Below are 12466 nucleotides of genomic sequence, written 5' to 3'. Positions count from 1 at the left end.
CAGGGAACAAGTTGAAGAAGTCATGGATATTTGAATGTTGATACCCTCCAAATGACCATTTGGAGAAAACCAGGCTCAGAGTTTTTTCCACAGAGGTAATGGGTGGGATCAATAGCTGGTTAACTCCACCATAATCACTCCCTCAAGACAACCACTCCCCCATTACACTACCTGTCATTATCTACCTGTCATCTGTCAGTGGGGTTGTCAGCTAACCCTTAGGAAACAAAATTGCAGGGCTGACATGTTTAAATTGTTAAATAATAATAATTCAAGATTCGTTATTTGTTATTGCCATGTGTGCCAAAAGTTTATTATGTCCCATTACAAGTACAAGAGAGAAAAAATTAGGCAAGATACAATTAAGCAATAGAATAATAGAATAGTAAAAAATAATAATGTTGTGTCCATGTGTATGCATTTATCATTATAGTCCATAAAGCATCTAGTGGGACTTGGTGTAGTTCCTTCCCATCCCATCTGGGCATCAAAGCTGTAATAAAAAAAGAAGACAGTACATTTAAAATGATTGCCCACTGTTACCAACACACCACTTTTACGAAATACTACTATGTTCATAAAATAGAATTGCTTATACAATGACAATGACAAATACCTGAAGTGCTGGTGACTCACATCAAGGTGTTATCTCTCAGAACCTCTCGTGCTAGTGTAGGTTTTCCATAGACTCTCAGTGTACTGTACTTGTACATAATTGTACATAATGTACTTGTACATTATCTTTTTAAACAATAAAATAGAAACCATTAGACAAGGCATTAGGTCTTCTGTGTCAGGCATGAAAAACATGTCCCCATTAACAACCCCAAATAGGGCGGACATAACAACCATGTGACAATTTAACACCATTGATTACAAGACCCTAGATAAAATCATGTCACATCTTAAACCATCCACCTGTGCCCTTGATGTCCTGCCAACAAGCTTTTTTAAAAACATATTTAGCTGCATGGCAGTCGAACTAATACAAATAATTAACACCTCCCTTTCATCAGGAATCTTCCCTGAAGCCCTGAAAACTGCAGTTATTAAGCCTCTACTAAAAAAGAACGGCCTAGACCCATTTGTACTAAACAACTACAAACCCATATCAAACCTTCCCTGTACAGGAACAATTATTGAAATGGTTGCCCACGAACAACTTAGCAATTATTTGACCCTAAATGATCTCTTTGATGACTTTCAATCAGGCTTTCGCCCCCTACATAGCACTGAAACGGCCCTTATTAAGGTCCTTAATGACATTCGCGTAAACACAGACTCCGGAAAAATCTCAGTTTTGGTACTACTAGATCTTAGTGCTGCCTTTGACACTGTAGACCATGACATTCTAATAGATAGACTAAAGGGACAGAAGCTACTATGTCTCCATTGGCAACTTTGTATCTGACCAAATTAAAATGACATGTGGGGTTCCCCAAGGGTCAATCCTTGGCCCCCTTCTATTCAATCTCTACATGCTTCCATTGGGACACATCATAAAAAAGAACAAAATTGCCTACCACAACTATGCGGATGACACTCAAATCTACATAGCCCTCTCACCGAACGACTATAGTCCCATTGACAATCTCTGTAATTGCATTGAGCAAATAAACGCCTGGATGACACAAAACTTCCTCCAACTAAACAAGGACAAAACAGAGATAATTGTATTCGGTGCACCTGACAAAAGATCGAAAGTCAGTGCAAAACTTGATTCTCTCTCTCTTCAAACTAAAAAACAGGTCAGAAATCTTGGTGTAATTCTAGACTCCGATCTAAACTTCAAAAGCCACATAAACTCGATAACTAAATCAGCCTACTATCACCTGAAAAACATAACAAGAATGAGAGGTTTCATGTCCAAGCAAGACCTTGAAAAACTCATCCATGCATTTGTTTCGAGTAGACTTGATTATTGTAATGGTCTACTAACAGGCCTATCTAAAGGAGCTGTTCGTAAATTGCAGCTCAACCAAAACACCGCTGCTAGGGTCCTAACAAAAACAAAGAAATTTGAACACATTACACCAATCCTGAGATCCCTGCATTGGCTACCAGTCTCTCAGATAATTGAATTCAAAATCCTCCTAATTACATACAAATCACAAAATGGTCTTGGACCAAAATACATCAGATCTCCTCCCACCCTATATTCCCGTAAGGTCCCTAAGGTCAGCTGAGACAAATCAGCTAATAATTCCAAGAGAAAACACGGTGCAGCAGCTTTCAGTCACGCTGCTGCATGCTCCTGGAACAAACTCCCTGAAGAAATCAAACAGGCCCAAACCCTTAAAATATTTAAATCTAAGCTAAAAACCTTCATGTTTTGCACCAGTTATGATTAAACACAAACACTTCTATCAATGTCTTTTTTTCCATTAACTATTGTCTTTTTAAATGTTTTATCTATTTACTTCTTATATTTGCTTTTATTCATTGTAATTGTTATTTTCTTATGCTCCTCTTGCTGTATTTTTAAATAATGCATGTAAAGCACTTTGAATTTTCCCTGTTGTATGAAATGTGCTATACAAATAAACTTGCCTTTCCTTGCCTTGCTGTTGCTGTGGCTGAGGTGGGACCTGTAGAGCTAAAGCCTGCACTTTCTCTTTATTTCTCTTGCCTTCAGTCAATTGCACTTGAGTCAATCTTCTAAGTGTCTCTTGATCCTGTGTTTTCTGTGCTAGCATTTTCTTTCTATATAGCTCTACTTGATGTGCTACATTGTCTATATAAACAGCCTTATTCATGTGTCGTAGCCCCACCACCTCTGCTAGCTTATTCTTGACTGGGGTAGGTAGTCCTTCTTGTATTTTCTCCCTGGTGATGGCCTTTTCCAGTGGGTTGTCTTCAGCATCCTTCCCTGTTACACTCCTCCACTGTGTGTGCACACGAGCAACAAATCATCTTGGATTCTCATCTTCCCCTAGTGGCTTCACAATGATATTGTCCGGGTGAATGTGGGTGGGATAGGTCTCTCTGATAGCCTTCCACAGCCTGCCTCTGTTTGCTGCGAAGAGCTCTGGGTCATAGACTGATGTGTTAATATATTTATGAAGTCCTGCCTTCATCAATATTTCCTGCATTGTATCCAATCCTGCAATAGAAGCTAAGAGTATTTTCAGGTCACCCATCGCTGCTCAATTTCACGTCCACTTCTGCAGTCCATGGGTGGCCCCCATCCTCCAGAACGGGGAGTTTCTCTATCACTTCAGACAGATCAGTATGGTTCCAAGGCCGATATTCTATCTTATTACCCCGAATCAGCACTGGACAGTTCTTGTATGTATCTGATGACTTGGGTGTCTTATCTCTCTACCTTAGTGTATAAGAGCTTTTAAGCTCCCCTTCTTCCTCCGGCCTGAGTGAGTGACTTAAGTGTACGTGACTTTGTTGTTCAGCTTCTTCCTGTTCTTCCCTATCTCGTTGCTCCTTCAGTAGTCTATGGTGTCTTTCTTCCTCTTTTTCCGCTCTCTCCCGGCGCCTCCTCCCCTCCTTCTCCTTCTCCTCTTCTTCTTCTTGCTGCTGTCTCTTTTGTCTTCGATGTGAGCTCTCTTTCTTCTTCTCCTCCTTCAGAGTCTTCTTCTCCTCTTCAGAACTGCTGTTGTCCTCTTTTCCCCATTTGTAGTGTCTTCTCCCACCTTTCTTTTCGGCTCTGGCTATCATCTTCCTGACCTGCGCGTTGTAGCCTCCATGTGCATTGCCGTCATCACTTGAATCTTCGCTGCCATCTGTCTTGCCACTCTTGTCCTCCTCTCTTTCCCTTGGCTCCTTTTTCTTCTTCTTGGACTTGGCACCTGACTTGTCCTCTGGTTCGAAATTCACGACCACTTTTGCTTTTCCCCTCTCTAGTACGGTCTCATATTCATCTTGGATAGTGAATTCTCCGGACGTACTTAGGACGGGGACCTGAGGGTATATCCGGTGGGAATTGTCATCATATGGTGGGGGACAGGGGACAGGAGACATGTGTGTAAATGGAATGTTCAATTTCTCCTCCAGTGTTTTGGCCAATTCATCTTTCTTCTCCGTTTCCATATGTGCTGTTTTATCATTCCAAGCTGATGCTAATTTCTGCCCCTCTACCTTAAATAGATCTAAAATGGCTAATTCTACCTTGCGTTTTTCTGATCTATTCTTTCCCTTCTGATTTGCTTTATGAGCATTAATAAGTACTTCCAGTGTTGCAATGACTTGTAAGTCGAAGGTGCCTTCCTTTGGCCAGGGTTGTTCAATGTCTGGCCAGCGAATATTCCATTTGGTTGACAGTTTGCTAATATGAAGAGGTTTCATATTTTCTACAACAGCCAAGAGAGATAGCGTAGACAATACGCTACTGTTTTCACTGATAGCTATCGAAATCTTACTTGAATCTGCCCCCATTTTAAGTTGATTGACTTCTAAATGCTTAATATGCTGAATATATACTATAATATGGGATATGGTGTACTTCTCTTACAACCCACCTTTGTTATTGCCCTGTTAGCTAAATAAATGCTAGTCCAATTAAACTGTATCAACTGTCTACACAGAACTCTACAACTCAAAACAACAGATTTGCCTCTTATGTATTTCAGTGGTTCTGTATATGTGTGGTATTAACTTAAATCCAATCTATGTGTAAGTATGTTTTTCTATTTGTTTATGAATAGATGTCACTTAATTACTCATTCAATATTAATCACAGTTTCTGGTCAACACAATTATTAAATTACAAAACCTGGTCACTCCTTAGATATTCACTGATTTACAAAAAAAAACTTTTACTGCTCAATTATCAATATGAACTATTCTGCTATTTCTTAATCAAAAGCTGTGGAAATATTAACTAAAATAAAAGATGCAAATTACAAACATTGATTACAACCTGTGGAATCAATCAACTGTTATGTGAAACAAAGGAATGATTATTCAGAATGTTTTCATTAGATAGTCACAGACATTGATCAAAACCTGTGGAATCAATCAACTGTTATGTGAAACAAAGGAATTATTATTTAATTAATTATCCATTATACAGTCATATACATTGATTTAAAACCTGTGGAGTCAATTAGCTGTTATATGAAACAAACAATGAATGATCTGAATTATTATATTAACCAATTAGTAATTAAACAAGTAATGCAATATTCAACAGTCATTTACAAACATTAGTTACCAATTTAAATCTCATTCAAATATTCTGTTGTGTGCAGAATTATTCTGTTATTCTGTTATGTGCTTTCCACGTTATCTCTTCCTAGAGAAGTTGGTGAAAGTTACTTTGCATGTGCGTGTTTGTGGGTGTCTTTGCTCCGCACACAAAAGACAATGGAGTCCTAACCTCCACTTGTAGGCCACAGTTTTGAAGAATTCTTAATCTACTTCAAATAATGCTTATTCTGTTCCCACTGCGCGTAACCAGGGCGCAACTTCCACAGATAGCGAACACACACTGACACACAAATGAATCCTCAGACGCTGGAGTAAAGTTTAGTTCTTTACTCAACCCTCAGAAACATGAGTGGTCGTTTGGTTATTTTTGTAAAACTGTAAATAAACATAAGAGTACAATTACTGTAATGCTCAAAACTATACTGTTACACTTTCAACATCAACAGTATGTAGCCAACATATAATATCAATATAGCAATACAAATAGTTATACTTAAATAATATAAGCTATGCATTTATAAACATATACAGTATACATTGTAGTTAAACAAGAAAAGAAAAGGCAACTTACAAGCAAAGCCTTTTCCAGGGCAAGAATGTAAACAAAGAGATTCTCCGGAGCTTTTCCTCTCAACTAGCTGCTGCTACGAGCTATCACGTCTGAACAGTGTGCTCACGTCATGTGACTAATGTTCGTCATGTGACTAATCAAAACCGAAACTGAATAAAGGCAGTAACAAATGTAATGTCATAAAATGTCCACTAGATGTCTCTAAAATGAAAACCTAAGAAACCATGACACTCCCCGTCTGGTATGGAGGAAATACCACTATGAACTAACTCAGGGATACTCAGTCCTTTGGCGACATGAGAAGCACTGTCTCAGATATTGGTCTCAAGAACGTTTTAGCCGTCCCATGTTTGGTGATCTTCACTTCGATTCTTCTGATCTTCCCGTCCTTGTCAGGGAATGTCTGGCTGACTAGTCCTAAGGGCCAGTCGTTGCGCTTAGCTTGAGCATCTTTGAGAAGGACCAAATCCCCTACTTTAAGGTTCGGACGTTCCTCTTGCCACTTGCTGCGACTCTGTAGTGTCGTGAGGTATTCATGTCTCCATCGGCTCCAGAAAGTATTTGCAAGGTGTTGAACCTGTTTCCACTGCTGTCTGTGGAGGTCCATATCACTAAAATTTCCCGGAGGAGGAAGTGGAGTGCACATCTTCTGCGTAAGAAGCATAGCTGGTGTTAGAAGAAAAGGAGAGTCTGGATCCATTGAGATGGGGGTGAGAGGTCTGGCGTTGATTATGGCTGTAACCTCTGCCATCAGGGTGGAGAGAACTTCATGAGTCAGGCGAGAAGGGCAAGCCTTGAGCAGCATGGAGTCAAGTATGCGCCTTGATATCCCTATCATCCTTTCCCAGGAGCCTCCCATGTGGGATGAATGAGGTGGGTTGAAGACCCATGAGCAGCCCTCTTCTCCCAGGTACTTTCGAATGCTAGGCATGTTGGGGTCGGTCAGCAGAATGTTCAGCTCTCTGCATGCGCCTGTGAAATTTGTTCCACAATCTGATCTAATCTGTTTGGCAGGTCCTCTTAGACTAAAGAACCTGCGTAGCGCATTGATAAAGCATGATGTGTCCATTGACTCAATCAATTCGATGTGGACAGCGCGCGTACTTAGACATGTGAAAAGAACAGCCCATCTTTTACTGTTTGCCTGTCCTCCTCTTGTGCGTCTTGTGCTTACATGCCAGGGGCCGAAGACGTCCAGTCCCACGTAGGTGAATGGGGGTTCAGTACTCAGGCGATCAACAGGTAGGTCGGCCATCATCTGTTCCGTCACTCTGCCTCTGAGCTTCTTGCAGGTTACACAGTCGTGAAGGATGCCTTTGATCAGTCGTCTTGCTCCCATGATCCAGTACCCTGCAGTGCGGACAGCGCCTTCGGTAAAGACTCGGCCTTGGTGCATCACCCTTTGGTGATGGTGTTCCACAAGTAGCTTTGCGATGTGTTTCCGTCCCGGAATAACAAGAGGGTGTTTTTCCTTGTAGGCGAGATCTGAATGTCTGAGCCGTCCCCCTATTCTCAGGAGGCCTTCTTCGTCGCAATAGGGATTGAGTTTCTTCAGAGGACTACTTCTTGAGATGTCCTTTCCACTTGCTATGCACGCAAGTTCGTCCTTGTAAGCCTCTCCTTGCACGCATTTGATGATGATGAGTTCAGCTTTTGTCAGTTCTTCAGCTGTGCGAGGCTGCTTGCAGTGATGCCATGAACTGCAAGTTTGATCCTGATCTTTGCTGGTAGCCTTACAGGATTCCACGATGTGGATGAGTGAACTTGTTGCTCTCACAAGTCGCTTCCATGAGGAAAAACGCTCGAATCTGTGAGATCCAAGGTGTGTTCTGTCGTTGGGCAGGTTGGTGATGTGTGCCCGCACCTCTATGTCTGAGTCCGGGTTGATGAGGTCAAAGACTTCAGGTGATGATGGTTCCTCTACTTGTAGCAGAAACGTTGGTCCTCTAAGCCAGGTTGTCTCACCTAGCATAGCTGCAGGCACAGAACGTGTGCCAAGGTCAGCTGGGTTATGGCTTGTGGAGATGTAGTGCCACTGGGTTGGTTCAGAAGACCGCCGTATACGCTGCACTCTGTTGCTCACATATACATAGAACCTTCTTGTCTGGTTGCTAATGTATCCTAGGACAACTCGGCTATCTGTATAGAACTTGACAGCATCCAGAGCTATATCTAGCTCGCTTGTGACTAGCTCAGCGACTTCCACACCCAACACGGCAGCTCCCAACTCCAATCTTGGGATAGTGTGAGCCGACTGTGGAGTTAACTTAGCTTTTCCAAGGACAAATCCTACTTGACATTTTTGCTCAACATCAATTACTTGGAGATAGGCGACTGCTGCAATAGCCTTCACTGAAGCGTCTGAGAACACGTGTAGCTCTTTTCTTATGGCTGTTGAGATTGTAGAAGCAGAATAGGTTCTTGGGATCTCCAACTGCCTGAGGTCTTGAAGAGAGCTTCTCCAAGCGTTCCACTCATCTTCCCTTTCTGGAGGAAGAGGAGAGTCCCAGTCGGAGGCTTCGTTTGTGAGCTCTCGTAACAGGATCTTTCCCTGTATCGTAACTGGTGCAACGAATCCAAGTGGATCGAAGAGGCCGTTGACAGTAGCTAGAACACCCCTACGTGTGAAAGGCTTTGTGGATTCTGCTACTTGAAACGTGAAGACATCTTTCTTCAGATCCCAACTCACTCCAAGGCTCCGTTGAATAGGAGTGGGATCGACATCCAAGTTTAGGTCTTTGAGTCCCTTTGCTCGGTCCTCAGCAGAGAATGCTTCCATAACCTCCTGGCTGTTGGAAGCAACTTTGTGAAGTCGCAGGTTCGACACAGCAAGCATCTCCTGTGTCCGCTTCAGTAGGTCGATGGCTTCACGTGCTGTGGGCCTTGACAGGAGTCCGTCGTCAACGTAGAACTCTCTTTCGATGAACTGTTTGGCGTCAGACCCAAATTCTTCTTCACCATGAGCTGCAGCACGTCTGAGACCATAGATTGCCACCGCAGGAGAGGGACTGTTCCCGAATACGTGAACCTTCATGCGGTACTCACATATGTCGTTCCTAGGATCGTTGTCCTCGTACCACAGAAAGCGGAGAAAGTTCCTGTGGTCTTCTTTCACAACGAAGCTGTGAAACATTTGTTCTATGTCCACAGTGACAGCGATCGGTTCTCGTCTGAATCGCACCAGTACTCCTAAGAGGCTGTTATTTAAGTCCGGACCAGAAAGGAGAACATCGTTCAGTGACACGCCTTTCCATTTTGCACTGGAATCGAAGACGACTCGAATCTGGCCTGGCTTCTGAGGGTGATAAACCCCGAAGATAGGTAAGTACCAACATTCTTGTCCGTTCTCCAATGTAGGAGCCAGCTCAGCATGATCACGGTCGAAGATGTTCTGCATGAACGCGATGAAGTGCCTCTTCATCTCGGGCCTTTTCTCCAGTGTGTTTTGAAGAGAGGTAAGTCGTGTGAGGGCCTGGCCTCGGCTGTGAGGGAGTTGCTGACGTGGTGTTCTGAATGGCAATGGTGCCACCCAGCTGTTGCAGTCATCCATATACATTTCTTTGTCCATGACCTTTAAGAACAGTCTGTCTTCAATAGAGAGTCCAATCTTGTTGTCATCCTCGGACGTGTTGAAGATGGTGCTCCCTAAGTTGCATTCCCGGATACTGAGGGTGCCTTGCGCTGGGGCAATCTGATGTGCTGGCTTCGGAACATATTGCTCCTTCACCTGGATCCTGTTCGGACATGGGCTGAAGAATGAAGGGCGTTGGTTCTCAAGCACATTGGTGCGGTAGCTTTGGATGTCTGAAGGCTTGTGGGCTGCCTCTAGGCAGACTTCTCCTATGATGACCCATCCCAGGTCGAGTCGTTGTGCGTAGGGGGCGTCATGTGGACCGTTCCGTTGCTCCCGCACTTTATGAACTCTAAGGATGTCTCGGCCTAGCAAGAGAAGGATCTGTGCTTTAGAATCCAAAGGTGGTATACCATATGCTATGGGCTTGAGGTGGGAATGATGCAACGCTGCTTCTGGCGTAGGTATCTCAGCTCTTTCGGTGGGAATGTTGTTACACTCTATTAGTGTAGGTAGTGTCACTGTTGTAGCTCCATCCACAGATTCCACCACAAAGCCTGTGGCTCTCCTTCCTGTCATCTGAGTTGTACCTGCACATGTACGAAGTGTGAATGCTGAATCTGACCCCTTGATGTGGAACATATCAAAGAATTCAGACCTTGCAAGCGACCTGTTGCTTTGGTCATCCTGCACAACATATGCTCTGGTTGCTCTCTCTGGGTGTGCTTCTGGGAATATATTCACCAGGCAAATCTTCGAGCAGGATCTGCCGCTTTGACCCTCTCCACAGACTTCTGTGCAATTTGAGGTGACTGCAGATTGGTCTGATCCTCCTTCTCCCTCCCCGCCATCCTCAGATGGGGCTGGAGGCGGAGGTCCTGGATGAAGAGCCGTGGTGTGGCTGTTACTCTCACATTCCATGCACTTGATGGCTGTGGTGCAGTTCTTGGCTAGATGAGTAGTTGTGGAACAACATCTGAAGCAGACACCGTTGTCTTTGAGGAAGGCCTTGCGCTCCTCGAGGGGCTTGCTTCTGAAACCTCTGCAGCGTGTTAGGGGGTGTGGCTTCTTATGGAGAGGGCATAGTTTTTTTATGTCCACTGCTGTTCGGCCTGAACCGTCTCGTGTGTCTTTCTCGTGAGAGACATCTGTCTTATGTGCAGAGACCATGCTCTTACTTTGTCTCTTGAATGGCTGCTCTGACTTCATCTGGGCTGTGTTACTCATCGATAGCCTGAAGCTTGGGTCATTGCGAGCTCGTGCCTCTTTGGTGATGAACTCGCAGAAGAATGTGAATGGGGGAAAAACTACCTGTCGCTCAGCTTTGTATCTGGAACCCTGTGATATCCATTTCTCTTGGATGTTGTAGGGCAACTTGTCTACGATGGGCAAAATGCCGCGTGAAGTGTCCAGATAGCTCAAACCAGGCAGGTAACCTTCGAACATGGCTGCTTCCAACTCTTGGAGAAGGTCACTTAGCTCTCTCAGCTTCACAGGATCTTTATTGCTGATCTTTGGGAAGTTCTCCAGCCTGTCGAAGAGGGACTTTTCAATTACCTCTGGAGACCCGAAGCACTCTTCTAAGCGTTCCCAAGCTTTGCATAGACCCTGAAATGAATGACCTACATGTACTGCTCTTATTCTTTTCACGTGCTTTGCAGATTCACTCCCTAACCACTTAATCATGAGGTCCATCTCTTCATTAGCACTGAGCAGTAGTCCGTCAATGGCGTTCTTGAAGGACGACTTCCAAGCCCAGTAATTTTCTGGGTGATCATCGAACTTGGTGAGACCGGAGGTTACGAGGTCTCTGCGTGCTAGGTACCGAGCCACATCACTGATGTCGGTTGTGTCACCGCTTCCTGTTGGTTTGTATGGTGAACCCTTGGGCCTGCTGGGTGTGGGCTGCTCTGATGTGGGCTGCCCTGATGTCTTTGGCCTACTAGGTCGCAGTGATAGAGAGCTGTGCTCATGCTTCCCGGTGGAGGAGTTCTGTCTCTCGTATGAAACAGTCAGACGCTGTCTGGGTGGTGAGGAGGATCTCAGCCTATGGACTATCGGTTCCAGATTGGCTATAGAGTCCTTAACATCTTCGGCAGATAGTGGTAGCTGTTGCTGTTGTTCTACGTACTGGCGTGTGCGGTCAACAGTGGCATGAATGACAGTTTCGATACCGTTGTTTTCTTCCTCCGCTGCTGCTTCAAGAACATTAGCTTCAGCGATGGCTTCTGCCACTTCTTTCTCATGCAGCAAGTTCTTTAATTTTGCGTCCATTTGGGCTTTTTCAATCATAATCTCTGATTCCATTTTTGCATAGCCAGCACGTGTGCGTGCTACTTCCACTTTGACACGTGCATTGACAGCTGCCCTACTGGCTGTTGATTTAAAAGACCTAGATGTGCTAGAGGCCACTGACCTTGTCTCAGCATTGCTCAACTCTTCCATCATGAATATTGCTGTGTGCTTGGCGTGAGCAAGGATGATGGGGAGCAGTGCTTGCGCTGAAGATCTCTCTCCTTGAGTCTATCTGCCCGCTGAGTGGTTGCTTTTTTACTATTCTGTTCCCACTGCGCGTAACCAGGGCGCAACTTCCACAGATAGCGAACACACACTGACACACAAATGAATCCTCAGACGCTGGAGTAAAGTTTAGTTCTTTACTCAACCCTCAGAAACATGAGTGGTCGTTTGGTTATTTTTGTAAAACTGTAAATAAACATAAGAGTACAATTACTGTAATGCTCAAAACTATACTGTTACACTTTCAACATCAACAGTATGTAGCCAACATATAATATCAATATAGCAATACAAATAGTTATACTTAAATAATATAAGCTATGCATTTATAAACATATACAGTATACATTGTAGTTAAACAAGAAAAGAAAAGGCAACTTACAAGCAAAGCCTTTTCCAGGGCAAGAATGTAAACAAAGAGATTCTCCGGAGCTTTTCCTCTCAACTAGCTGCTGCTACGAGCTATCACGTCTGAACAGTGTGCTCACGTCATGTGACTAATGTTCGTCATGTGACTAATCAAAACCGAAACTGAATAAAGGCAGTAACAAATGTAATGTCATAAAATGTCCACTAGATGTCTCTAAAATGAAAACCTAAGAAACCATGACAATGCTCTTATTTACAAATAGGATTTCATA

The sequence above is a fragment of the Nansenia antarctica genome (genome assembly GCF_963989245.1).
Source record: "Nansenia antarctica genome assembly, chromosome: 4".
In the NCBI taxonomy this organism is placed as follows: Eukaryota; Metazoa; Chordata; class Actinopteri; order Argentiniformes; family Microstomatidae; genus Nansenia; species Nansenia antarctica.
The sequence above is the reverse complement of the archived record's forward strand: the minus strand, read 5'-3'. Positions refer to the sequence as shown.